This window comes from Arachis hypogaea, chromosome 14, assembly GCF_003086295.3.
Source record: "Arachis hypogaea cultivar Tifrunner chromosome 14, arahy.Tifrunner.gnm2.J5K5, whole genome shotgun sequence".
NCBI lineage: Eukaryota > Viridiplantae > Streptophyta > Magnoliopsida > Fabales > Fabaceae > Arachis > Arachis hypogaea.
This window is the reverse complement of record NC_092049.1, coordinates 89,412,268-89,440,108: the sequence shown is the minus strand read 5'-3', so window position 1 is coordinate 89,440,108 and position 27,841 is coordinate 89,412,268. Positions and strand designations below refer to the sequence as shown.

At 35.2% G+C, this 27,841-nt stretch overlaps 1 long non-coding RNA gene across 2 annotated transcripts; it reads left to right on the top strand.

The window, feature by feature from the left end:
• Positions 1 to 13,969: 13,969 nt before the first annotated feature.
• On the top strand, positions 13,970 to 19,998 carry LOC112743472 (uncharacterized). 2 transcript variants are annotated; one of them, XR_011870971.1, is made up of 3 exons: positions 13,979 to 15,120; positions 15,853 to 15,886; positions 17,245 to 19,998. It is a non-coding gene; the product is annotated as an uncharacterized lncRNA (long non-coding RNA). The 2 variants fall into 2 exon arrangements; XR_011870970.1 differs by lacking the exon at positions 15,853 to 15,886 and having other exon boundaries at positions 13,970 to 15,120.
• Positions 19,999 to 27,841: the final 7,843 nt, after the last annotated feature.

Genomic DNA, 27,841 nt, shown 5'->3' with positions numbered 1-27,841 from the left:
TGGATCACGCGTACGCGTGGATCACGCGTACGCGTGGATCACGCGTACGCATGGGGTGGGTTGTGCGCCAAGCACCCCTCCCACACTGTTCCAGCGTAACTCTCTGTTCAGAAATACATGAGAGCGAACCTCCACATGACGCGTGCGCGTCATTGACACGTGTGCGTCGGCCACAATTTTTTTTTATAAACTAACAAGCTACCAGAGTAAAGCCAAACTTTATTAAATAAGTAAGACCACAACTTAAACTCAATAATCCTAACTAAAAATAAAAATTCAAATTACTACCAATATAAATAAAAGAGAAAATAGGAAGTATTTACCATGGTGAGGGGTCTCCCACCTAGCACTTTTAGTTAAAGTCCTTAAGTTGGACATTTGGTGAGCTCCTTGTCATGGTGGCTTGTGCTTGAACTCATCTTGAAACTTCCACCAATGCTTGGACTTCCAATAAGCTCCAACATTTCCAAGTGAATTCACCAAGTCTTGATGAAGTTCTTCACAAGCTTTGAGCTCCCAAAGCTAATCCTCTTGTATGCTGAGATCCCAAATCTTGTTTCTACACCCGTCTTCAAGTTGATCATCATTGTTCCAACTGGGTGGCAAGTAATCTGAATTCTCACTGAGGCATCCCAACAACTTCCTAGACCCAAAAAAATGAGAACTATACCAACCATTGCATTAGACCTTGAACATCCAACCATAACGAGTCTAGAATTGTGTTGCCAACCACTAACCATCCCCCTTTTACTCTTAAAGCTAGAGAGAGCTCTAAGTTGTCCATCCGTCTCAAGAAAACTGTATGCAAGCAAGAAATTAAAGCTCAAGGAGTAGAGATTTACCCCCTTGAATGACAGGACGGATGGTGATGGCTTCTGGAGAGGTGTCTCCAATGGTGGCCTTGCCAATGTATGTTTCAGTATCTTGGACTCCTCTTTGATGATCTCCACCTTTTGATAAGCTTCTTCAACATTAACCTCTTCTTCAAGTCCAATGGGAGAGGATTCAATTGTGGACAGAAATTCATTAATTATTGAATTCATCTCTTGATCAACCTCCTCAAAGTCTTCAACCATGATATGCTTTGGAGGTTGTACACCCTCCTCAACATCAAATTCAAACATCTTGGAAGGAGGCTCTATGACTTGAGTTTCCCATGGAGGTTCCGCATCTCCTAAGTCTTCAACCACTTCCTCTTCTTCGATAATTTTGACTTTCTCCACTTGCTCTAGTACAAAATCCAGCTCCTCCTTAATGACTTCCACCTCTTGACAACTTTCTTTAAGGGTCTCTCCTACCTCCACATTTTGGGTCTCCTCTTGCTTCTCTTGAAGTATGGATGCGTGAACCCGATCCATTAAGTCCCTAAGACGATCCCTTCTCTCTTGTTCCATGTCAATAGCATAATTGGCATCATGTTGCTCTTGGATTGATGGATATGGGTGAAAAGAAAGTGCACTAGAGTTTGAGGGTTGAGTATTGGGGGTAGAGGATGGATCCACACGGGATATAAGAGCTTGGAGAGTAGAGGTGAGACCGGTGAGAGTAGAGGTAAGTGCGATTTGAAGATCCTATTGCCCTTGGCAAATAACACTAAAGGTATCATCTATGAGAGCTTGGGATGGATAGGAGGGTTCATTTGTTAGGAGAAATGGCTCATAATGGGAAGGTGGTTCATCTTGATACGGATATGGAGATGGTGTATATTGAGGTGGTCGTTCTTGGGGGTAATTGTGTTGAAATGTGGGTGGTTCTATGAATAGTTCATATGGTTCATATGATGATTGGTATGGTGGATAAGGATTAGGGTCATATGGAAGTGTTTGGTTATAGGTGACTTATGAGTATGGTGGTTCAAAGCTATGTTGAGGAGGGGGTTCATAGGCATATGGTGGGGTTTGTTGGTAACTACAAGGGGGTCCACCATAGCTATTATATTGATATGCATCTTGGAATGGCTATTGCTCATAGTACGTTGGTGAAGGTTGTTGCCAAGAGGGTTGATTAAATCCTTGTGGCTCCTCCCATCTTTGATTGTTCCATCTTTGATGCAAGCCTTCATTGTAATTTCCACTTCCTACAACATAATTGTAACCACACTCATAGCCAAAGGGGTGAGAATTCATAATGAAATGAGAAAATAAAAATAAAAACTAATAAGAAATAATGAAAATAAACTCCCAAAACTAGAAAAAACTAACAAAGAAACAAAAAGGCAAACATATTCACAATATTCACAATAACTAATAATAAGGCACACATTTGCAATTCCCCGACAACGGCACCAAAAATATGACGGAGAAAAAATGTCGGTAAAGATTTTCACAAAAATTCGCGTTGCAAGTATAGTTCTAAACCGACAAGTAAATCTCAGTCAATGTTTAAATTGTTTGTCACAATACAAACCCAATAAAAATAAACCAAAGTATTTAAACCTCGGGTCGTCTCTCAAGGAATTTCAGGGAAGTATAGTTATTATTGTTTATGAGAAAGTATATTTTTGGGTTTTGAAATAAGGAACAAGTAATGTAAATAACAAGGAAATAAAATAACAACTAAGAATAGTCCTAACAAGGATTGAGAATTGGAATTCCTATCCTCATTATCATCATCAATTGTGATGGTAATTGTCTTTTGCTTTCACTTAGTTAACCTCTAACAATGAAAAAAAGTCAAGTGAGAAAAATCAACTTAAGTTCACAAGTCTTAATCAAAGACTAGATTTAGTGAAGGCTAAGCCAACTAGCAATGCAAGTCTCAATCACCAATCAACAAAAGAATTTCGATAACTCAAGAGTCTCTAACTGATCAATCCAAGTTAAGAACATAAAAAATCTAATTTAAAATCCAACCAAGCATTTTATCAAACACTTGGAAGGCATAAAATAAAAACATAGGAAAGTAATAAGAGAATGTAAAATCTAAAACCAACAATTGCAAGGAATCAATAATAACAAATAAAGGAAGAAGCAATAAACATGAAATACCTCAAATTGCATTAAAAAGGAAATTGAATCTAACATGAAGAGTTCATAAATTAAATTGGAAAAATAAAGACATCAACAAGGGAAAAGAAACCAAGATGCTCGAATAGTAGAATGTAGAAGAGAAACTAAATTAAAACAAGATGGAAATTTGAATTGAAGAAAAAATAAAACTAAAAACCCTAAAACCTTGAGAGAGGAGACAGGAGAGAGCCTCTCTCTCTAGAAAACTACATCTAAACCTAACTAATGTGAATGAAAGTGTGAATGATTGATTTTTCCTTCCAGCTCTACTCTGCAGCCTCTAATCTCTATTTTCATGCCTGAAACTCGGTCAAAAGCAGCCCAGAAATTGCCCCCAGCGTTTTCTTTTAATTACAGCATGTGACGCTCGTCACGCATACGCGTCAGCCACGCGTACGCGTCGTTGAAAGAAATTCTTTGTCACGCGTACACGTCATCTATGCGTACGTGTCGCTTGCCAGCTGCACTGGTCACGCGCACGCGTCGCCCATGCATGTGCGTCACCCATGCGTGCGCGTCGCTACCAGCTTCTGAAATTCCTGTTTTCTTGTGTTCCTTCCACTTTTGCATGCTTCCATTCCATCTTCTAAGCCATTTCTGCCCTATAAACCCTGAAAACACTTAACAAACGTATCACGACATCGAATGGTGATAGGAGAGTATTAAAATTAGTAATTTAAGGCCAAAGAAGCATGTTTTTTATCACAGCACAAAATTAGGAAGGAAAATGTAAAACATGCAAATTTCATGAATAAGTATGAGAATAATGGATAAAATCCACCCAATTCAGCCTAAAATGTACTACAAAATAGTGGTGCATCATTGGGTTGTGGTCATTTGGATGACTGGAAATGAATTTGGCTTGTGAACATTAGAAAAATTGGTGATTTCTGTCTTTGGGTAAAGAACTTATTTTTGACCAACTTCGGCAGTCTGTAACTCGGTCCTCGCAGTTAGGAATTCTTAAAAATTGGATTTTTATGAAAGTTCATTCAACGATCTTTCCAACGGTTAAGAAATGGTTGAAAAAGAAATTTTGTAGAAGAAGTTATGTGTGGCGGAAGTTTGAGATTTGAAAATAAAATTATGCAGCTTTTTAACTTAGTAAAATTTTTCGTAAAATGTACTCCGACGTGCACGCATGGCCGACGCGCATGCGTCACTCACGATTTTTACTCTCTCACGCGTGCGCCTGGCCGACGCGTACGCGTCGCTGTATTGATGCAGATGTCTGGTATAAAATTCCAGAGAGTTGTGATGGTAGCGTGTCGGTTTTGTGCGAGGAGCACAAAACGCATCCACGTGTACGCGTGGCTGACGCGCACGCGTCACCCTACCTCTCTACTTCCCACTCATGGGCATGGGCGACGCTTACGCATCACATGCTTTTCTTCGCTTCCCACGTGTGCGCGTGGGCGACGCGCACGCGTGACCCCGCTTTCAGCAAAAATTGATTTTTGAGTTTTTAAAGCCTAATTTCAGACTTCTAAGCCTCCATTTTCATCCTTTAAGTCCTAAATTTTTATAGTACGCCTAGTAATGAGAAGAAACTAGGAAATATGATAACTTTTTAATGAAGAAAGACTTGGAGTAATGAATTGTGATTGAGGAAGTACAGAAATGATAGTTTGAAAATGAATGTGACGTGTGACCCCGGGTAGTAGGCAGTGGCGTTGTCCATTTGCTCCGAGTATGAGATAGGGAAGGAGAATTATGATAAATGAGTTTAATTATGGAGTTTTGGATGAATGTATGTCTGTGATACCTGGGTAGTAGCAAGGGTCGTGGTTCGTCCCGCTTGAGAATTGGTAATAATGAAGAGTGATTATGAATGAATGTGTATTTGTGATACCTGGGTAGTAGCAAGGGTTGTGGTTCATTTCGCTTGCTCCAGGTTAATGTTTGAGATTTGATAACAATGATGATTGATTTTAAACTGAATGAATGTATGTTTTGAGATCTTGGGCAGTAGCAAGGGTTATGGTTCGTCCCACTTGCTCCAGGTCAGAGATTGTGACGCATAGGTAGTAGCAGTAGTAGTGGTGATTTCACTCACTCCAGGTTGAGCTTTTAAATACCCGCCTGGGTAGTAGCCGCAGTAGTGGTTGTTCCACTGGCTCTGGGTTAAGCGGGTAGTAGTAAGGGATTTGTAGCTCAAGCCCACTTGCTCCGCATGGGTGTTTCTATCCATGGTTAGCTACCAGGACATATCAGGCTGGCTATATAACCGACAGATGATATCATCAGCCATAGGGCAGGCATACATCATATGCATATGTTTGAATTGTTTGGGTTTGCCTAATTTTTTAGATTGCTATATCATATATGCTATGTTACCTGATTATGTGCTACTTATTCTACTTGTACCTTGTTGTGTATTACTTTCCTGTATTGCTTGTATTTGTATAACTGAGAGGTCCCTCAGGCTGGTGTCGGTTGACGCTGAGGGCTGTTCTTGTTTAGATGGAGTAATGATATGATTAATTTAAAATGATGATTATTGAATGAGGTAATTTGAGTTCCATGGGTAGACGCAGTGAAGTGATTTCACTGCTCCAGGTAGAAAATGAGATAATTTGAGCTCCCTGAGTAGACGCAGTGAAGTGATTCCACTTGCTCCAGGTGAGGATATAAAGTATTGATATAGAATTGTTGGGACAAAATAACTGGTGATAGTTTTGTTCATGATTCTGATTCTGATTCTGATTCGTTGGAGAGTTAAAAAGTTGGGAAGCATGAGGAAGATGAATTAGATTTAGCATTCCCTTATGACAGTTGCCTATTTATAGATTAGCGAGAACATAGGATGAATGTTTGGTGAAAGGAAGTTTTGGATGCTTAGTGAGTTTTTATTACAATGCATTGTACTTATTTGGCACTTTTACCATACTGGGAACCCATGGGTCAGGGGTTCTCATTCCGTATATATCTATTATTTTTCAGATACAGGTCCAGGTGCTCAGAAGTGAGTTGTGGTTCATCTGAGAGATGGCGAAGATCTTTATATTCTCTACTTTATATTTTGCCTAGAATCTCTCCACCTTTATTTTGAAAAGCTTATATTATGTATTGAACTCTTTTGAACTTGCCTATAGAGGCTTTTTATGTTTCTTTTGGGAGAGATTAGGAGATACTGTTGTCAATTACTGTTATACTGTACCCTAGCCAGCCTAAACTTCGCGGGTCGCGACTAGTGGCTATCTACTTATGTTATATATCTATATACTGTCCTTCTCTTATTCTCCTTAATGCCTTCATTTGTATATCGCTTTCGACTTCACGTTTTATCTTTTAGTTGTCGATACGTGAATGATACGACTTCGCGATTTTATTTTTACTCTTTTCATGCTTATCGATTAATACTCCTTTCAATCTTACTTATAATTATGTATTAAAAATTCTCCTTGAGAGTCGTACCACCTTATTATCATTGACTTATGATTCGAGTATAAGGATTTGAATATTAGGGTGTTACAATCAAAACAATATTAATTGGAGATTTGGGAGGTTTTGTTGTTGGAACTACCTTTAATAATAATTATTTTCAAAATAATTAAATAAAGATTCAAGAAATTAGATATATAAAAATTGCAAAGTCTAAAACATTATGTTTTTACAAAGAAAAATGCCACTCACAATAAAATATAGAGAACAAAACATAACCATTAAAAATATTATTTTTGTCCGTAATATTTGGGATAAGTTTTAAAATTGTCCTTAACGTCAAATTGGTCCTATTTAAGTTTCTAACATTTTAAAATCTTCTCAATATTATCTTATGATCAACTTTATTAAAAATTTAAATAGGACAATTCAAACGTTAGAGACAATTTAAAATTTATCCCAAATTTTAAGAACAAAAACAATATTTTTTCATTTTAACAAATTGAATGAATTATGCTGCAGAGAAGTCCACAATCTACGTCATTTGGTACAAAAACAAAATGCACAAATATGGAGAATATCCATGGATTTCTATAAATAAAAGTAGTATTATTTTCCCAAATATTTAATAGAGTTATCGGTAAACAACCTTTTTTAAAGGAGTCCCCTAAATCCTTTGCCTACAAAGAATTGCAAATCCAGGTTTAACACAACTAATTAGGGATAATTCACGTAAACAAATAAAATGAATCCCAATATTATATAATTTTCTTAAAACTAAAAAACTGATATACATGTCTTCTTTCGAGAATAATTTTAGGTAAATCAAAGATATTGAATTCGATTTACATTTTTTCTAATATAAATTAAATCAAATAAATTTAATTTAATTATAGTAATAATAAATCGAATTGAATAGATTTGATAATTTACTAATGCGGAGGATTGTTTCTAATTAATTCGAACCAACTTATTTTAATTTAGCATGGGTTGGATATACGCCAAGTAAATCGAGTCTAATTGATTCGATTTACTACATACTGAGTCAAAAATATAAATCGAATTCAGTTAATTTGATTTAGTAACAAATTTAACCTATATAAATGCAACCAAAACGTTAAACCTTCATCAGAGTGGCACTCATAATGGCAATGAAGATAGTTTTTTAGTTCTCGTGCACTACAGAGGGGCGATTGATGAATCCACATTTTATGGTGTTTATTTGCTCTATTTGGATAGATTTCATCAACTTTTCTTGTATTTATCCATTGAAATAGCATAGTTTCATAATTTCTCCCTAAATTGTGCTTGAAAGTGAAAACATGCTTTTTAAGCTTTATAATTGCTAAATTTCATTCACTTTAATTCCATTTGATGCCTTGATGTGTTTGTTGAGTAATTTCAGGCTTACAAGGCAAGTATGGATTGAAGAAGTGGAAGGAAAGCATGCAAAATGGGTGAATTCAAGAAATCAAGGATTTGTAAAGCTGCCAGTCCTGACCTCTCGGTACTAAAGTGATCATAACTTGAGCTATAGAGGTCTAAATGAGGCGGTTCCAGCGGCATTAGAAAGCTAACGTCCGGAATTTCAAAATAATATACAATTTGCTATAGTGTACATAAGTCTAAGTGTGCGGATGCACACAATTTGTGTGTACGCACAAGTCAGAAAATAGCAAGTGTGCGGACGCACACATCTGTGCGTCCGCACAGGTCCTGGCACGTGAGCTCATTAATTACAAACCACTGGGGGCGATTTCTAGTCCCTCAAAACCCAATCCAACTCATTTCTAAAGCTATTTCAAGCCAAATTGAAGAGGGATGAGGGGGGAGCACTTAGGTTTAGGTTTTTACATGTTTTTGTTAGTTTTCTAGAGAGAGAAACTCCCCCTTCTCTCTAGAATTAGGGTTTTTATCTTCATTATCTCTTTAATTTCTCTCTTTAATTCTTGTTTTATTGAAATTTCATTTACATTTTCATGTTCTATTGCCTTTAATCTCTTAGTTTTCTTTGTTAATTTCACTTTCATGCCACTTTTATTTTATGAATACTCTTGTTACTTTTAATTTCATTTAATATAATTTTGATGTTTTATATTTCTTTAATGCTTGTTTGAGTTGTTATTTTCATTTTATTGCAATTGATAGTTATAGAATTTATTTTTATTGTAATTTATGATATTTTTCCTTTTATGCATGCTAGGTGTTTGATAAAATATCTCTTTTAGCTTTTGCCTAGTTTTTCACACTCTTAGCTTGGAATTGGATAATTAGGTGATCTTGAGTCATAGATGTCCATTCGATATTGTTATTAGAATTGTTAGTTGGTTTGTTTTCTACTAACGCTAGTCTTTCACTAAGTTAATTAGTGAGTTGATTAGGACTTGTGGATTGAGATCAATTATGCCCTTTTGACTTATTCTCGATGTTAGGATAAACTAATTGGGATTAATTGTAAGATCCAGAACTTTTAAAAAGTCTTATTATGATCAAGTCTCAAATCATGTAGTTATTTATAGCCTTAATTTCAGAAATTATTTTATTAAAGATAATTAAGGCGAGTTTTGATTTGTTGAATTTGAGATAAGTTATGATTATTATCCAATTTGATAATTATTGGATTATTTTCTATAATTATATTATAAAATTGGTAGTTGTGAAATAATAAGGATTTTTATATGATTTGGATTAAATAATTACTATTTTAAATATTAATACTGTTAATTTGAAAAATAAAGGGTTTAATTATATTATTTCTAATTATTTTGATTTGGGCATTTTATGGAAAATAATTTGTAAAATTGGTGAGCAAATAGTATTTTCTATATGCAATTAGTGTTGGATTTAATGTGGGTTTCAATTACTATATTATCCACAATTTTATTAGAAATTACTAAAATGCCCCTAACCCTAATTTTGCCAAACCTATTCCCTTCCATCCTTCCTCCACGCTACGCAGCCCAACCCCTTTCCTCACTGCCTTCACTGCGCAGCAACAACAACAACAACACACAAAAATTTCCTTGGTGTTCCCTGAAAGAAAAATAAATCCGAAGGGGGAGTGGGGTGAGGAATCCACGGAGAAGGAAGGAGAGGGGGAAGAAGAGAGAGGCGGCGCGGTGGGTGCCACTGCCATCGTCGCCGCCGTTGCTAGCCGAAGGGAGAAGAAGGATCTGTTCATGCCGTCACCACGCGGTTGCTGAGCCATGCCGTCGCCGCCAATGCTGTCCTGTTCTTGGAACCTGAGCCGCACCTCTGTCACCGAACCAGAGGAGCTCATCCTTGCTGAGTCACCGCCATATTGCCCCTGCCGACGAGCGCGAAGAGTGAGGGAGAGCGCGACAGGGGAGACCATCGCCGCCTGGGTCACCGTCGCCGGGCCTCCTTGCCGTCGCCAGTCCTGCTTGTTCTGACGCCGGGAAACTCGTCGCTATTGGGGTCTCACCGCCGCTGTCCCTGTTGTGGCTGGTGTCGCGCCGGAGAGCCATCATTGCGGGTTGGGGCTGATCTTTTTGCTGCCGTTTCATCGTTGTTGCGGCTGAGTTGCGGCCGTTGGATCTGGCCAGAGAGGAAGGTGGTAACGGTGGTGGATGTTGGTGCTGGGTTAGCGCCGACACTGCTGCTGGCCGTTCCGAGCTGCTCCGCCGTCTTTGCCGCCGGAGAATGCAGCTTAGTCGCCGGAAAACCACTGCCGTTGCGGTTGTCGGGGTTTTTCGCCGCCACTGCCGCTTGAGATGGCCGATGGAGCCGCTGCCGGGTTGATATGGAGCTGCAGCTGCTTCGTTTTGTTAAGTCAGTGAGTATTTCTGTTTCGAAAGCCCTGCATTAATGTTCTTAGAGTTTAGTAACTGAGGTTGCTTGCTGTAATTTAGAGCTGGTTATGCTGCTGCGAAAATGTGTGGGGCTGTGCTTTGAAGCTACCTTTGATTTCGAGTTGAGGCAAAAAGAACTTATGAGGCGTTTGGATTATGGATTTGCGTTTTGAGGTAGGGGCGCTTTCCAAAAACTATATTTTATATATTGGAATTATTATATATGGATGCTGATGTGAGTGAATGTGTATTTGGTGATTGTATCGGTCTTATGTATGGCTTGATTTGCCTTGGTTGGTTATGAACGTCTGTTGGTTGAATTGTTGTGTGGTTTTGTGAAACGAAATGCTTTTCAAGTTGATTCTTTTAAAGCTTTGAGATCGAGTTTAACCCATTGAGAATTGATTTGAGTTAATTTTATTGAGAATGTGAAAAATAGAATTCACTCTTGAATTCAGCTTGGCTTGCTTTAAATGATCTGGTTTGATAAATGATTGTTGCTGAACCGTTTCTTTAAAGCCTTGGAAATGAGTTAAATCGGTTGATATTGAGTTGATTTTGAAATGGTTTTCTTGAGATATGCCACTGAGGCGACTGTTGGATTTAGCTTGCTTTGAATTGATTTCTGGTTTTGAGCTGTTGAAAAGGAATGAGAAACGGTTTAGTTGGGACCCAAACCGGGTGGCAAAAGTCCAAGTTTTAGGGGAGGTGTTGCCGAAATTTTTACAAAATCCTAGTCTTGTTTGAAAAGTTATTTAAAAAGGATTGGATTTGAGAAGTTGTATTATTTGATTTATTAAGAGAATATTTATATTTTCAAGCTTAATTTATTTAGTGAACTTTATGCCTTGAGTTTGACTTATTTAGAAATGAACTATTTTTACCGTTTGAATCACTGAAGGAAAGAATGATGCTCCAATATCGATTTCAATATAAAAAGGAGCTTTTAGTGATTTCAAAGGAATCTAGACTTTTGATTGAGTAATTAAGTTTGAGGCATTTTGGAAGAGTTAGAAAAATGGGTTCCAAAAAGAAACCTGAAACTGGTTTGATTCAAATGAACCGGTTCCTTTTCAAATGAGTTGATTTTTGGACCGGGTTGGAACTTGTGATTTTGTATGGTCGGTTTCATAATAAATTCAGTTTTATTTACTTGAACCGAGAATCCATGATTTTAAGAGTTTCAATGAATTTTAAGGAATTGATATAGGTTGACCTTCCCTAAAGACTTGGGACTCTGCCGAGAAGCTTTTGTTATAAAATCCCATTGTTGGACGGGTGGTTTTGAATACTTTGAAATAAATCCTTAACTTGCCATGGTTTTGGAAGTTTTGTAAAGAGAATGCCGAGAGTGGCTTTGTTTTAAACAAGGAACTCACTTTGAGTAAATTTGGCTTATGAGCCTGAGATGATTTGAGAAATGAGATCTTTAAAGCCAAGGCTGAAAAGAGTTGAAATTTGATTTCAAAGTGAAATGGCTTGAGAAAAGTGATTTGTGGCTTAAATACCGGTTTTATGAATTTGATGATGTTGAATGGTTGAAGTGATTTTTTGTTATGGGCCAGAATGGCTGTGTATGATTATGAATATTGGCAGGTTCTGGATTGAACCGTGACCCGGAATGGCTGTGTATGATATTGATTTATGGTTGATTGCCGAATGAGTTATGGGCCGTATGGCTGACTATGAATTATGAATTTAAGCCGGATGGCTGAGATGGATGTTGATCCATAGCTGGAACTGAATGAATATATGCTTGAGATACCTGGGTAGTAGCAAGGGTTGTGGTTCGTCCCACTTGCTCCAGGTCAGAGACTGTGACGCCTGGGTAGTAGCGGTAGTAGTGATGATTCCACTCGCTCCAGGTTGAGCTTTTAAACACCCGCCTGGGTAGTAGCCGCAGTAGTGGTTATTCCACTGGCTCTGGGTTGAGCGGGTAGTAGCAATGGGGTTGAAGCTCAAACCTACTTGCTCCGCGATGGGTGTTTCTGTCCATGGTTAGCTACCAGGACGTGTCGGGTTGGCTATATAACCGACAGATGATATCATCAGCCACTAGGGACAGGCATGCATCATATGCATCTATGTGACATTGTTTGGGTGTGCATATTGTACTTGGTTTGCCTTTGTGACTACTTGTGATTAACTGCTATTTGTTCTACTTGCTGTAACTGTTTGTTTGTGCTTGAACTTCCTATTTGTGTTTGCAACTGGGACTCTGTTGGATTGTGGTGATTGGTTGATGGTTGGATTGTTTGGGCCTAGGGCCGTGGTTGAAATGAGATGAGCCGATGGTTGATTTTGGTTTGTGTTTCTGGTTTGGAAAAATATGAAAGGCTATTTTAGTTCAGCATAGATAAACATTTTTTTAAAGGCTTTTGAGTTTTTGAGAATTGAACGGTTTTTCTTTCAGAAAGGATTTTTAGACTTTACTTTTATTGTAAACCGTTGCTTTTGAAAAGGAGGCATAAGACGGTTACTAATCACTGGTACGGTTTATCTTCACGTATCCTTTTATAGTAATTCTCAAAAACCCTCTACTGAGAACCCTTTCGAGGATGATGTTCTCACCCCCCTACATTTTCCCCTTTCAGGATATGGGCGCAGAAGTCACGAAGAGTTTATTTAGTTGTTGTTGAGATGCTCTGTATTGCTTTAGATTATTTATTGTACCCTCACCTGTATCTTGATATATTCTGTAAGAGGGTTAGAGATTGTATTGGTTAATGCTTGTAATATGATATATATATCTATGTATATATATAGATGTATCCTTTATGAGTTTTTGTAAGTTGTATGGTATCTATGGATGTATGTTATCGAACGAAAGTATTTTTAGGAGTGGTATTGCGGTTTAAAGTTTTAAACAGGCTCATATTTTAGTATTAAATAATATAAAAGTCGTCGTAATTTCCGAGCTATCAGAGTCGTGCAGCCGGAAGCGTGAGCTTTGGTAGTTAGGGTGTTACATTAATTCTTAGCAATTATCATGTTTGTGGTCTATGATTATGATAGGAATCCTTAACTCCCAATCCTTGCTAAGAGTTCCTCCTTTTTGCCACTTGAATTACATTTTTTATTTCCTTGCTTTGAGCTTTAATTTCTTGCATGACTATTTACTTCCTTGCACTTTAATTTCTTGCTCCTTGCAATTACAACCCCCAATCCCTCATAGCTAACAATTGAACACTCCATTGCATTTCCTAGGGAGAACGACCCGAGAGTTTAGTACTCTTGGTTTTTTTGTGTTGAATTGTGACATCTTTAATTTAAACTTTGATTGAAAATTAATTGTTGGTCTAGACTATGCTTGCAACGAGATTCTCTATTTTTGTGAAATTCTAGATCAACATAAATTCTCACATCAAGTTTTTGGTGCCGTTGCCGGGGATTTGCAATGGTGTTACATTATTGGCTATTGTTAATATGTGAATATGTGAATAGTTTGTTTTTGATTGGTTGCTTGTTTTTTCTTGTAATATGTCTCTTGGTTATTTGCTTGCCTTAATAGATTTTTGTTTTAAAGTGCATATGTGAATAGTTAGTAATTTTGTTTAAATTGCCTTTTTGACTTGAGTTGCATGTTTAAAATTTTTTATTAATTTTTTTGTGATTAAAATAGTTTTGGTAGATTCTTGTTTGTGCATATTAAAAATGGTTTAAATAGTCCATGATTTTGATTTGGAAGATAAAATCTTGGATTAATTTTAAAGTTAATGTACATAGTTACATATTTTTGTTAATCTCTTGTATATATACATTTTGCATTGTTGGGTCTCATAGACACCCTTTACTCGCAGCGTTTGCACAGTGTGTGCATACGCACTATTGTCCATTTTCCTCTCCGTACGCACTAGCGTACGCACCCCAAATTCACCCTTCTCTGTTGGGAGCACCCGCAAGCTATGTGCGTCCGCATCCCCCTGTTCTGCCCTTCCTTGAGCCAATCATTCACCATCAACGTCTTCATCTTCTTCACCATCATCACCATACATCACTGTCTCAAACCACCGCCCCTCACCCCATCCCTTCTTCCTCTTCTCTCACCCCTCATCGCCGAACCCGAGCCAAGGATCACCGCAGCCCTTCTCTTTTCTGTTTCAACTTCTCCAACCACCAGAATCGCCAGCGTCGAACGACCCGCCACCATGACCGCCGGCTACCGCCGCACCCTTTCTCCCTCTTCTTCCCTTTTCTCTCATCTCTTCTCTCGTCCCGCCATCCCTGGTTCTCTGTCTTCCTCAGCCACACCGCGCTCTGCAACCGCAACCTCCACCTTCTCCTCCCTCTCTCTCATTGCCCGAACCACCGCACTGTCGGCGAGCCACAGCGACACCGACGACGAGTCTCCACATCCCTTTCTTCTCTTCTTCTCTTCTTCTCACCTCCGCCGAGCCCAGAAACCACAGCTACCTTCTCATCCCTCTTTCTCCCTTCTCGCTGAACCAAAGGACCCCCTATCAGAGCCCCTTTCCGTCGAGCTCAACACCGCGCGCCATACCCCTGTTCCCTCTCCTTCGTACGAAGCCCTTCCCCTCTCCTCTGATTATCGTCACCCCTTACCTCCGCCACCACAATCGCGAACCCTAGCCATGTCTCAAACTCCGGTCTCGACCACCGCGTTCAGCCTCCTCCCTCTACCCTTTCTGTCGCCATCAGGTGCAATGGCACAAGTATCCTTGTCTCTCTCGTTCCTTCTGGTTTGAAGAACAGAGCAAGTTCACGCTCCTGTTCGCTTCGTCTGAGTTGGGTTCCAGCTGTTGCAACACCACCCCTATTTCTTTGCTGCGCCCCTCCTCCGCTGCTGCCATTGGAGCAGCTCCACCACCAGGCCAGCTGAGTTACTCCAGCCGTTCACTCACCATCATCAACCTTCTTCTTCCTTTCCCTTCCTCTGTTCTAATTCTGCTTCCCAGGTTCACTTTTTTCTTTAATTGAGTTCTGTTTCAGTCATTAGTTTACTGTAAGTTAATTTTGTTTAGCTTAATTTAGTTAGAAATGCATGTTAGTTGATTAGGTTGTTAGAGAATCTGAGCTGGATAGTGGATTTAGGTTTGTTTTGATTAATAATGCTGTTTGGAATGTTGCTCTTTCATGATTTGCCCCTGTGCAATTGATGCTGCTGCCTGGTTATCTGTTATTGCTTTGTTCTTGCTAAATGCTGTTGGCTGAGTTCTTGTTCCCAATTGCAGTTCATTGTTGGATTCAATTATGAGTAATTGCTTGAATTCATACTGCTTGCTTTTGGAACGATTATCGAATTCAATGCAACGAATGTTAATTGAGTCCATTATATGTTGTGCATTGCTGCTGTTTTGGTTACTGCTGGATTAATTCACTACTGTTCGGGTTGCTCATTGTGATGGAACCACAGATTCTAAATTTCTGTTTATGATGTGAAATCACTGATTCTGATTTGATTTTTCTGATTGAATTGCTGGAAATTTGCTGTTGAGTTTGGTTGAAAATTTTCTTGATTGTGTGGAGATTTGCTGATTTACTGCCAGTTTTGATGACTTTTGAGGCTGAAATTGACGGGATAATGTGTGATTGTTGCATGTTTAATTGTCTGGAATTGTTTTGATCATTTGGATACTTGTTACTTCATTGTGTTACAATTGTTTTTGCTAAAACTTTGCTGCTGTTAGGTTGCTTTGGAGTAGGAGTAGTACAAGTTCATAGGTAATTAATCATGCTATTATGCTTCTTAAGTTTGAATTTCATTTGGTTTGAACTGGCTTGCCTGAATTGCTGCTGAAGTCTTCTTTCAATTTTGCACTTGACTGTTTGAATTCAAATTGTCTGCTTGTTAAATGGTTCATTGTTTTGGTGCTGTATTTTTTGTTCTTGCTATATTTTGGCTCACTTTCTGATTTCCTATGAAGTCATATATGATTTTTTGTGAATTTGAGTGTTAAAGCATTCATAGGAAATCTGAATTGATTGGTTGAATTGGGAAATAGGCCAATTTACTGCTGAAATGCTGCTGGATTTTTCCTAACCTTAGTTTATTAAGTGACATTGTGTTATTTGGGGCGACAAGATTCTATTTGACGGATTTCTATGTCAAAATAGACCCTTGTTTGCTACATGATTTCTGATTTCCTCAAGAACTTCTTTGCAAGTTTTGGTCATGCTTCTAACATTCTTTGCTTGTTTGTAATGCTAATTTACTTCTATGCATTGAGTAGTTCAAGTGAATTATTTTCAAATTGACCATAAACTTGAAATTCTTTTAAAAGTAGAGCCTCTTTTGCATAAACTCACAAGTTTGAAGGTTTTAAATCTAAGTGGCTGAATTGATTCATTTTATTTTTGCCTAACTTTTATTAAGTCACTTAGATCATGAGGTTTTCAATTCTTGTTTCAACTTGTGACTTTTATGCTTCCTTATGATTTGGTGTTTGAATTTCATTTATGTGCATTGTTCATTAAAGTTTTAACTTGCCAATACCAAATTGCTTCCACTTATGCCAATTTACTTGATTATGTGCTTTACACATACATGTGCATCACTTGTTTTGGCATTTTGAATTGTTGAGAAGTGAATACAAACTTGCTTATTTTAAAATTTTTGAAACTTTTTGGAATTAAGGAACTTGTGACTATGCACCTAACTTTTGATTTTTCTTCCATTTCTTTTACTAACTTTTCCCTTCTTTTTACATAACATTTAACTTTTGTTTTCTTTTTCAACTAACTTTTTCTTCTCCTTCACCTAACTTTAAATTTCTTTTCTCTTTCAATTAACCATTTTCCTTTTTACTAACATAAGTTTTAACTTTTAACTTTCTTTTTATTTTTTCAACTAACATTAACCTTCAACTTTTAACTGTTTTCTTTTTCTTTGTGCATAGTAACAATGCTCCTTCCTTCTTTTATTCTTTGATAAACAAGCAAGTTAGCTTTCCCCATGTTCTGAATTTGATTGGAAGTTGTTTGTGTTTGATTTAACTTGATTCTCATATATGCTTCCATTCAAATTTTTATTACTTGTTCACTTCATATGCTGTTTTGTGACTTAGCTCTTTCCGTTTCAGCACCACCATCACTCTTGCAGCCAATTTTGTATGGTGAGACAATGACGACTCCTTCCACTCCGCATGATCGTGAGCACCAAGGACGGTGCTACATCTTAAGTGTGGGGAGGTTGCCCAACTTCACCAGCGCATTTTGGGTGACAAGCTTCATTTCCGAACACTTTTAGTTTAGTTTCTTTGTATGCTTTTTAGTTGTTTTCTATATATTTTATCTTTTGAAAACCTTTTTACTTAGTTATTGCACTTTCTTAGTTTATTGCACTTTTTAATTTTGCTTGTACATAACTTAGTATTATATAGTAGTTATGCATATTTTGACATTTTGCTCTTAATTTTGGCTTGTACATATGTTCTTTTTGGTTTTTAGTCTTGATTGTGATTTGGGATGATGTGATGATTGCACCTAAGTTTGGTTTCCTATATACTTGTTATTTTGGTTTGATTGAAATTAGGAATTAAACTTAGGATTTTTTACCTTTTTTCATCCAATCACACTATATACATATATAGAATAAGTGTTAGTCAAATTAATGAAATTTCCAAGAAGCTTACTTTTTATTTAGGCCATTGAAATTCAAATTGAATTGAGTTTAAAAATTTCATTGAAACTTGCATGATTTATACATTGGGGAATATGGTTTTTGAGTTAAAGAACATACAACTTGTGAGTTTTTGAGCTTTATTGTGTGGTTACATCATTTAACCACTTATCTCATTCTTGTGTGTTGCTCTTCTCTATGATTGCAATCCTTGGTTTGTTTAAGTCTATATATCCATTGTTTAATGTATTTTTATGCATTTATGTGATTGAGGGCATCATTTCTTTATAGCTCACTTTACCCAAATAGCCTACCATTTCATTCACCTTTGTTTGCCACTTTGAGCCTTTTTAATCTTTTTTTGTTCTTTATTTTGCCACATCATTAATCTTAAGCGAAAAACAATGAAATGTCCTTTATTTGAATCTTTGAGTAGTTTAAGGTAGTGAGAGTGTGTGATGTTTAAGTGTGGGGAAGATTTGGGAACATTGGTAGATAAAAATGTGTTTTATTCTTTGTTGAAAAATAATGGAAATTTGGGGTACATGCTCATGTAAGACTATGGAAACCATATGCATTGATGAGTTGGTGTATATATTATGTTAAAAAAAAGAAAAAAAAAAGAAAAGAAAAACAAAAATGAAAAAGGGGACAAAATTACCCCAATGAGAAATTCAATAATAATCAATGCATATGTGATTGAAGTAACTTTGATGCATGAGTGTGTGTGTTAGGTTGTGTGTGTGTTAGGTGATAATCTATGCTAATCAAAGATTCAAATGCAAGCTCACCTAGCTATATATACATCCTTACTTTTAACCTTAGCCACATTACAACCTTGAAAAGACCTCATGATTTTTGCATATGTACATTAAATTTCTGTTGATTGGTTAAATGAAGAACAAACTTTAGAAAGCATGATTAGAGGAGAATTGAGTGGATTGACCCTTAGACACTTGAGTGATTAGAGTGCATACACATATCCGTTGAAGGTTCAATTACTCAATTCCATATTTTCATCTATGAACATTGTTATCTTGCAAGTTTTCTTAAATTCTTTTTATATGACTCAATTCAATTGTGAATGTTATTTGGTTATAGTTGCTTTAGCCCTTGGTTGTATATAGATGCTTTCTTGGATATTGATTTACTTGGACTAATTAAATACATATATAGTTAGATAGTATAGTTATATACATATAGGTAGATTGCATATAGTTAGTTACATTGAATAATTGTTGATCCCCCGTCTTCTCTTCCTTTGGTATAGCATGGGGACATGCTATTGTTTAAGTGTGGGGATGTGTTGAATCCACATTTTATGGTGTTTATTTGCTCTATTTGGGTGGATTTCATCAACTTTTCTTGTATTTATCCATTGAAATAGCATAGTTTCATAATTTCTCCCTAAATTGTGCTTGAAAGTGAAAATATGCTTTTTAAGCTTTATAATTGCTAAATTTTATTCACTTTAATTCCATTTGATGTCTTGATGTGTTTGTTGAGTAATTTCAGGCTTACAAGGCAAGTATAGATTGAAGAAGTGGAAGGAAAGCATGCAAAATGGGAGAATTCAAGAAATAAAGGATTTGTAAAGCTGCCAGTCCTGACTTCTCGGTACTAAAGTGATCATAACTTGAGCTACAGAGGTCCAAATGAGGCAGTTCTAGCGGCATTGGAAAGCTAACGTCCGGGGCTTCAAAATGATATACAATTTGCTATAGTGGACATAAGTCTAAGTGTGCGGACACAAACAATTTGTGTGTACGCACAAGTTAGAAAATAGCAAGTGTGCGGACGCACACATCTGTGCGTCCGCACAAGTCCTGGCACGTGAGCTCATTAATTGCAAACTGCTGGGGGCGATTTCTGAGCCCCTAAAACCCAATCCAACTCATTTCTGAAGCTATTTCAAGCCAAATTGAAGAGGGATGAGGGGGGAGCACTTAGGTTTATGTTTTTACATGTTTTCGTTAGTTTTCTAAAGAGAGAAGCTCCCCCTTCTCTCTAGAATTAGGGTTTTTATCTTCATTATCTCTTTAATTTCTCTCTTTAATTCTTGTTTTATTGTAGTTTCATTTACATTTTCATGTTCTATTGCTTTTAATCTCTTAGTTTCCTTTGTTAATTTCACTTTCATGCCACTTTTTTTTATGAACACTCTTGTTACTTTTAATTTCATTTAATACAATTTTGATGTTTTATATTTTTTTAATACTTGTTTGAGTTGTTATTTTCATTTTATTGCAATTGATAGTTATAGAATTTATTTTTATTGCAATTTATGATGTTTTTCCTTTTATGTATGCTAGGCGTTTGATAAAATATCTCTTTTAGCTTTTGCCTAGTTTTTCACACTCTTGGCTTGGAATTGGATAATTAGGTGACCTTGAGTCATAGATGTCCATTCGATATTGTGATTAGAATTGTTAGTTGGTTTGTTTTCCACTAACGCTAGTCTTTCACTAAGTTAATTAGTGAGTTGATTAGGACTTGTGGATTGAGATCAATTATGTCCTTTTGACTTATTCTCGATGTTAGGATAGACTAATTGGAGTTAATTCTTAATAATTATCATGTTTGTGGTCTATGATTATGATAGAAATCCTTAACTCCCAATCATTGCTAAGAGTTCCTCCTTTTTGCCACTTGAATTACATTTTTTATTTCCTTGCTTTGAGCTTTAATTTCTTGCATGTCTATTTACTTCCTTACACTTTAATTTCTTGCTCCTTGCAATCACAATCCCCAATCCCTCATAGCCAACAATTGAACACTCTATTGCATTTCCTTGGGAGAATGACCCGGGAGTTTAATACTCTTGGTTATTTTGTGTTGAATTGTGACATCTTTGATTTAAACTTTGATTGAGAGTTAATTGTTGGTCTAGACTATGCTTGCAACGAAATTCTCTATTTTTGTGAAATTTTAGATCAACATAAATTCTCACATCAACGATTAAGAAAAAATGCGAGAGAAAATAAAATTTACTTATAAAGATCCGTTGAGTGTATTTATCAAACCTTCACGACTTTTGTTGAGTTGCAAAATACTGTAATCTGAAAATTGAGACTGCATGGCATAAAACGGAAGGAGAAGTTATTTTATAGAATTCCGATTTCTGTTGTTTGAGATGGGGTGAAGTACAATTCCTTTATAATAGAGAGTGACAAAGATTTGCAAGTTTTGTTTCATATCGTTGTCAGTTTTTCGAGGAGAGAACCACGATTCCTTTATAATCGACAGTGACAAAGATTTGCAAGTTTTGTTTCATATCGTTGTCAATTTTCCGAGGAGAGAACCCATAGATTATTGGTCAAGCTTGGAAATGCGGTCTCTAGTGGTTCAAGAAGATTAAATCGAAATCATCAATCAGTAGCAATGGCAGTAGCCTCGAATTCAACCTCTGTTGTTGTCTCTTTATTTGTGCCTGTAACTGCACCTACGACAGTTTTGATGGCATCTCCGTCATTCACAGTTGATCTAAACCGAGATGACAATGGAGACATAGGTGATAATTGATCTTTTGATGAGCTTCCTTTTGCGATGGTAGATACTCTTATAATCCCAGACATCTACTGACATACTCACTGTTGATCGGAAAGCCTAACTGGTGCGCTACATACTATAGCGTAATTATGCACTCTCCAAACAGCATATGAAAAGTATGCATCTCCGAATTCCATCTCTCTACGAATGCATTGACTAGCAGCTCATCCAACCTAAACCAGTGATCGTTGATCCTCACAAGATGGTATAACCTGACCATTTACAAGTATGATATGATTCTATCATCCAGAGACATATCATGCTGCCTCCTCGTGCTGATAATACATTGAATGGACTACATAATAATAATAATAAAATTTTAAGAACCATAATAATTAACAACACAATACATTAAAAAAATTTAAAATTATGCATGTCCTACTGTAAGAAATACCAATAGCCAAAAATTATAATCTTGGAATATATTAACCATATTCATAAAAATCAATTCCTTGCTAAATCTAAATTCACCTAACATGAACAATTCTAATAAAAAAACTTTAATATAAAATATAAAACAATTATCATTGACATTTTTAACTTAAAATAAATTCTAGAAAAACTTCTAGTCGCTAATCATTCTAACATTTATAATTTAAATATTCTAACAATTTTTAATCACTACTCTAACTAACATTTGTAGTTTCAAATTTCTAACAAAATTTTAAGTCACTACTCTAACTAATTATTTATACCTAAGTTTAAAAATTCTAACTAACGATTATAATTGTATACTCTAAACGACTTAATACTGTTAACATTTTTGATTTGTCGTGAAGAAAATAAATTTCATTTACCAACCTCTTTATTAATGCTATCAGTAATATAAACAACTCCGTCTAATCGATAGATATAAATATACAATCCAAGTCATCTTTCATATCCGCAATTTTGAATCTTGTCGTGTTAGGATCTCACTTTTCTCTCTCGCGTGGGTTGTTGAAAAAGGAAAATATTGTGGCTGTGATTCAAAACAAGCTAATTTGAATTCTATATATATAATATATGAAGGCTAAATCGAATCTAACAGAGTCGATTTACGTAGTTACCGTTAGAGCGTAGTTTGAATCTATTTGATTCGATTTACCTAAGGCTCTTTTAACTATAAATCGAATTCAATTGTTTTGATATATTGTGGGCTGTAAATCGAATTCAATTATTTTGATTTACTATGGGTCATAAATTAAACTCATTTACTTTAATTTATTATGGATTAGATTTTTTTAGAAGTGTATTTTTACTAATCGAATATACTTATTTCGATTTAATATCGAATCTAATTGAATTCAATTTACATCAATATATAAACAAGACGTGCGTATAACCTGTTTCACTTTAGAATATTTGTGTATTTTTTTTTTCAATTGATTTATCTATGTGAATTATCCGCTAATTAACTAATGTTTATTAGATACAAGCTCATAAACATTATTTTTTGTTCAATAAACATGGTAACGGAATAAAAATTATGAAAAGAGGTTAAAACTTAAAAAACCGACTAAAACAGATAATTGTTAATTTATTATATTGGCCCAAAAGACAAAAAAAAACACCTTAGATGTTATCCTGAATCGATAATGAGGCCCATTAATGACTATTTTAATTAAATACACTAAGATAAATTTAACAGCTATTTAAGCACACGAGTTAAAAGTAATTGGGTTAGAAAAAGTCTGCACCACCATCTGAAAGCACGTACCCCTTCAAATCATAGCTCAGATCTTGCCTTCTCTATCTGACTATTTGTCACAAGCTCTATTATGACACCATATTTTTATATGAATAGAAAATTTAATACTTTTACGTCATAACATTTATTATTGTTTTTTTTTCTTATAATTTAGTTTGATAATTTTTAAAAAAAAAGATATTTGTATTTAAAAGTATAAATTTATTATTTTATGTTTGATAAACAAAAAAAATTATGTGTTTGTGTTTGTAATTTTTATAAAAAAAATACTTTTAAAAATATCTAAGATTAAATTTTTTAAAATTAATTTGTGATCAAAATTAAAAGTCTAATATAATTTTATACATTAATAAATATTTAAATTTACTATTATATTTATATTTATTATAATATTTTTAAATTTTAAAAATTATCTGACTAAATATATTTGTTGTTGCTTATACTTTTTAAAAATTAATTTTAATTTAATTTATTAAATATAGATATTATAATTTTTGAAAAACTATATTTAAAAAATTAGTTTTTACAAATTATTTTTACAAAATAAAAATTTTATCAAATTAAACCTATGCCTACGCAACAACAGCAGTGTTACCCAAACTATACTTTAGCTAATAACTTAACTAGTTTAACAACAACCTCTTCCACCATGAAATACATAATCATTCAATTGGAGATAAAACTTATCCTAGGTATATAGTAAAATAGGCCTAATGCATGTTTTCCATTATAATTAATATTTATATTTATTCTGTCAACATAACCAATTGATTAATATTTAGATATTAATCCGAATAAAAATGATAATTATAAGACATTGATGGATCTCTATCTTAATTATTATTTAAAAATTAATAAGTGGACTTGTGTCGAATTATTGCATGATATATGCTCCTAGTAGATTGAATGGTAGGTATACATATGAAAAACTCCTATGAAATGAAATTAGGTATGCCATGCATGTTATTGTTATCTTTCCACTAGACTCTTGCGGGCAATAATTTTATTTTTAACTAGTATAATTTATAGAATAATTTATTTTTTATTGTTATGTTTTAAAAAATCATGTTAGACGAATGCATTCACAATTGAGTGGAGGCAACTGCCTAGTAAAATTTAAAAATTACTAATTACTTTCCAATAAAAAAAATTAATTGCCCCACTTCCAAAATAATTTAAACCCCTTCTCCAAAATTAAAATTCCTAAGTTGTAACCCTTCTCCTTCTTCCCTTCTCAATTTGTCTCTGCTCTCCTTTTTTCCCTCATGTAGCTGTACAGTTCACCGGCTACCTCCTAATCTGTCCACAGTCTGCGTCATTGTCGCGGAGTTGTTGACGTCACTGGTTTGCCGTTGGCTCACTGTCTTAGTGTCTCCTGACCTGTCCTATTCGCCTGTTTACTTGTTTCTTGTTTTTGCATTTACTGTCTCCTGCTAGTCGCTGGCTCGTTGTTCCATCATTGTCTCTTGTGGTCTTACACTCTCAATCTCTCTTCATTCCTTCTGTCCGTCATCGACTCATTGGTTCTGAGTGTCTCGTCACTCCGTCGTCTCTACCGTTCTGCCTCTGCGTCTTTGACTCTCTTGCGGTCTCGCCTCTCCACTCTCGAGTAAGAATTGATTTTATCAATTTAGAAATAAGAATTTGATGTTGTTTGAATAATTGATGTAAATTAGGATATTAATGCAAAACTGTAAGTTTAAATATTTGATGTGAAACTATGAATTTGAATATTTGATGATGTTTGAATAATATTGATGTGAATTAGGATATTGATGTAAAACTGTGAATTTAAATATTTGATGTTGTTTAAATAATTGGATCATTGGATGATTTATGTTTTTCTATATTGATGTATAATTGAATTAGGATATTGCATTTTGTTACTGAAAATTAATTTGAATAATTTTTACAGTAAATCTCATTATTGAAAGATAATATATAAGATGAGAAACAATGTTATGGATATTCATTTTTGACAATCATTGCAATTAAGTGGTGATTTGTACTTTGGTAGCTTATTGACTTACTGTTATTGCAATTGTATTGTGTAACATTTACATTTTTTATTTTTTTTATTATATATAGTCTTAATTTGGTATTATATTATTGTGTATTTTTTTATTTTTTGGTTTATGTTTTATATTTATAATTTTATATTGTACTTTTAAATTTGAATGAAATTATGAATTGTTTTTATTAATCAATTAACTTAGGTTTATAAATTTATCCTTTTAATAATGGAGAAATATTTCAAAAGAATATTGTCGTTGGAAATTAGATCTTAAAATAATTCAATCTTCTCAAAATATAAAACTTAGAAGAATAAAATTTTAAATTATTTATTATTATTTTAAATTATTATTTTATTATTTTACTTTGTTAGTTAAATAATTTAAAGAGTAATCATATTTTATAATATCATAGTATAATTATAAAAATTATTATTATATTATGTATATTTTATTTTCACTGACAAAATTTTTTGAATCCATCACTAACTATTTAATATTTATTTTAAAATAAAAATATAATTATATTACATGATAAACATTTATACTCTAATTCAACTTTCTAAATTTCTATTCTACCATTTTTTATTTTTTTCCATTTCATCTTTCCAACTTCACTTCCATTTCCCACACATCCCACCACTAGACTCATCATTCTGTCCCAGCCACAACTCACTGACTAATCTTTCACTTTCACCCAAGGTTCTGAAAATTGGACCAATCATCAAATTGCTCTAGTCACTGATTTATTAATCCAACCGGTCTAATCGTAATTTAACTAAAAAAACCATTTTATAAAAAAAATTAAAATTATAAATAAATACCCTAAAAAGTACAAATATCAAAATATTATTCAAACTTTAATGGCATTATGTATATCACTTGATGACTACGATTAAATTATTATTGCATAATGGCATGATACTCATAATTTATATGAAAAAATAAGATAGTAAATTAAAAAGAAAATTTTTTCACCATATCACTATATTTAAAAACTCATATCCACCTTAAACTAAGACAAATAAATTAATCTAAAAATTAAGACAGTTATAATGCAGCATAATTTATGAAGCTACACACAAATATCACTCTTTAAACCCAAATAAAAGGGTGCTTATAGAACATAATTTATATTTCCTAGCACTAATACAACACGATCCCTTATAATTCAAAGGAAAAATTTATTAATGCTATTGTCCTAGAATAAAAGCTCTAATTTTCACAATCGAGGCAGAAGCAATCTATTTCCAGCATTCAAAGGACAGCAAGGTTGGGGATGTTTTGAACAAAATATTAGAGTTCAATTAATTATTAAGACAGTCATAATCTACACATAATTAAGTCAGAAACAGTAAAACACAAAGCAGCACATCACTTTCCAAAAAAATCACAACACAAAACAGCGGCAAAACAAAGTCGCTAGAGCTAATCAATAATCATTAATTAGATAATCATTCAATAAAAAACACAAAACATTCAATAATCGTTCAATAATTTCTGAAAAGCGCATAAAAAGAACAAGAACAAGTGAGCACTAACTGCGGCTGGTGAAGACTCGAAGAGACAAAGCAATTCATCACCAGCAGTGCAGCACCCATCACAACCCAAAAACACACAAAATAATTCATCACCAGCAAGTAGCAGCACATCACAACCCAAAAAAAAAAAAAAACCCAAAATAGTAAACACAAAACAATTCATCACTAGCAGACAGCAGCACATCACAACCCAAAAAAATTGCATAATAGAAAACACAAAACAACATCAGAAAGCTAATCAATAATCATCAACCAGATGATCATTCAATAAAATACAAAATATTCAATAATCATTCAATGATTTCTGAACAAAGCATAAAAAAAAAAAAAAAGAAAAACGAAGAACAAGTGAGGTCTGAGTAACTGACCTTTGATCGCTGAGGAGGATGGATGGTGACAGACGACGGTGACAAGATCACAGCTGCCGAGCTCGAGGAAGAAACAGTGCGCCTGCGACTGGTGACTGCGAACAGATCGAGGACTTAGAGAACTCCCCGGACTGGGACGCACGAAGACTCGAGGAGACAAACCCCTGATTGCGTCAGATGGCGACAAACAACGGTGACAAGACGACGGTCGCCGAGCTCAAGGAAGAAGCGGCGCACCTGCGACTTGTGACTACAAACAGATTGAAGACTTGGAAAAAACTCTCCTGATTGCGTCGCACGAAGACTCAAGGAGACAAACCCCTGACTATGATGGACGGCGGCAAACACGGCTCCTCCTTACTGTGGTGGTGGCGGCTGGTTTTTCCCTTGGTTGAGCTGGGCGTGTTTGCTCGAAGGAATAAGGAAGGAGATGGAGAAGACGCATTTTGGCTTCTTTGATTTCCCCTTAAGTGCGAAACTATGCCATTTTTTTCAAACCGTCCGGTTCCAGTTTTGGTTCAACCAACCAGTTCAGCAGTTTACATCCGGTTTTGTGATTACTAGTTTCAGACATCAGACCGAACTGTTATTGTCTTCAGTTTGTGATTGAACCGGTCGAACTGGCCAGTTCGGTCTGATTTTCAGAACCATGCTTTCACCTCTTTGACCCCACCTCTATCCTCCATGTCCACCATAATTGGACTCATCACTCTACCTACATCTCACCATTACTTCTAAAACATCTCGATATCCATCACTTTTAGTGCAACACCACCCCTAATCTCTCACTTTACCACCACACCTATTTCCACCATCGTACTTCACCATTGTCACCCCACCCTAACAATAAAATAACAACAAAAATTAAAAGGGAGAGGTAGCAGGAGACATAGATCTC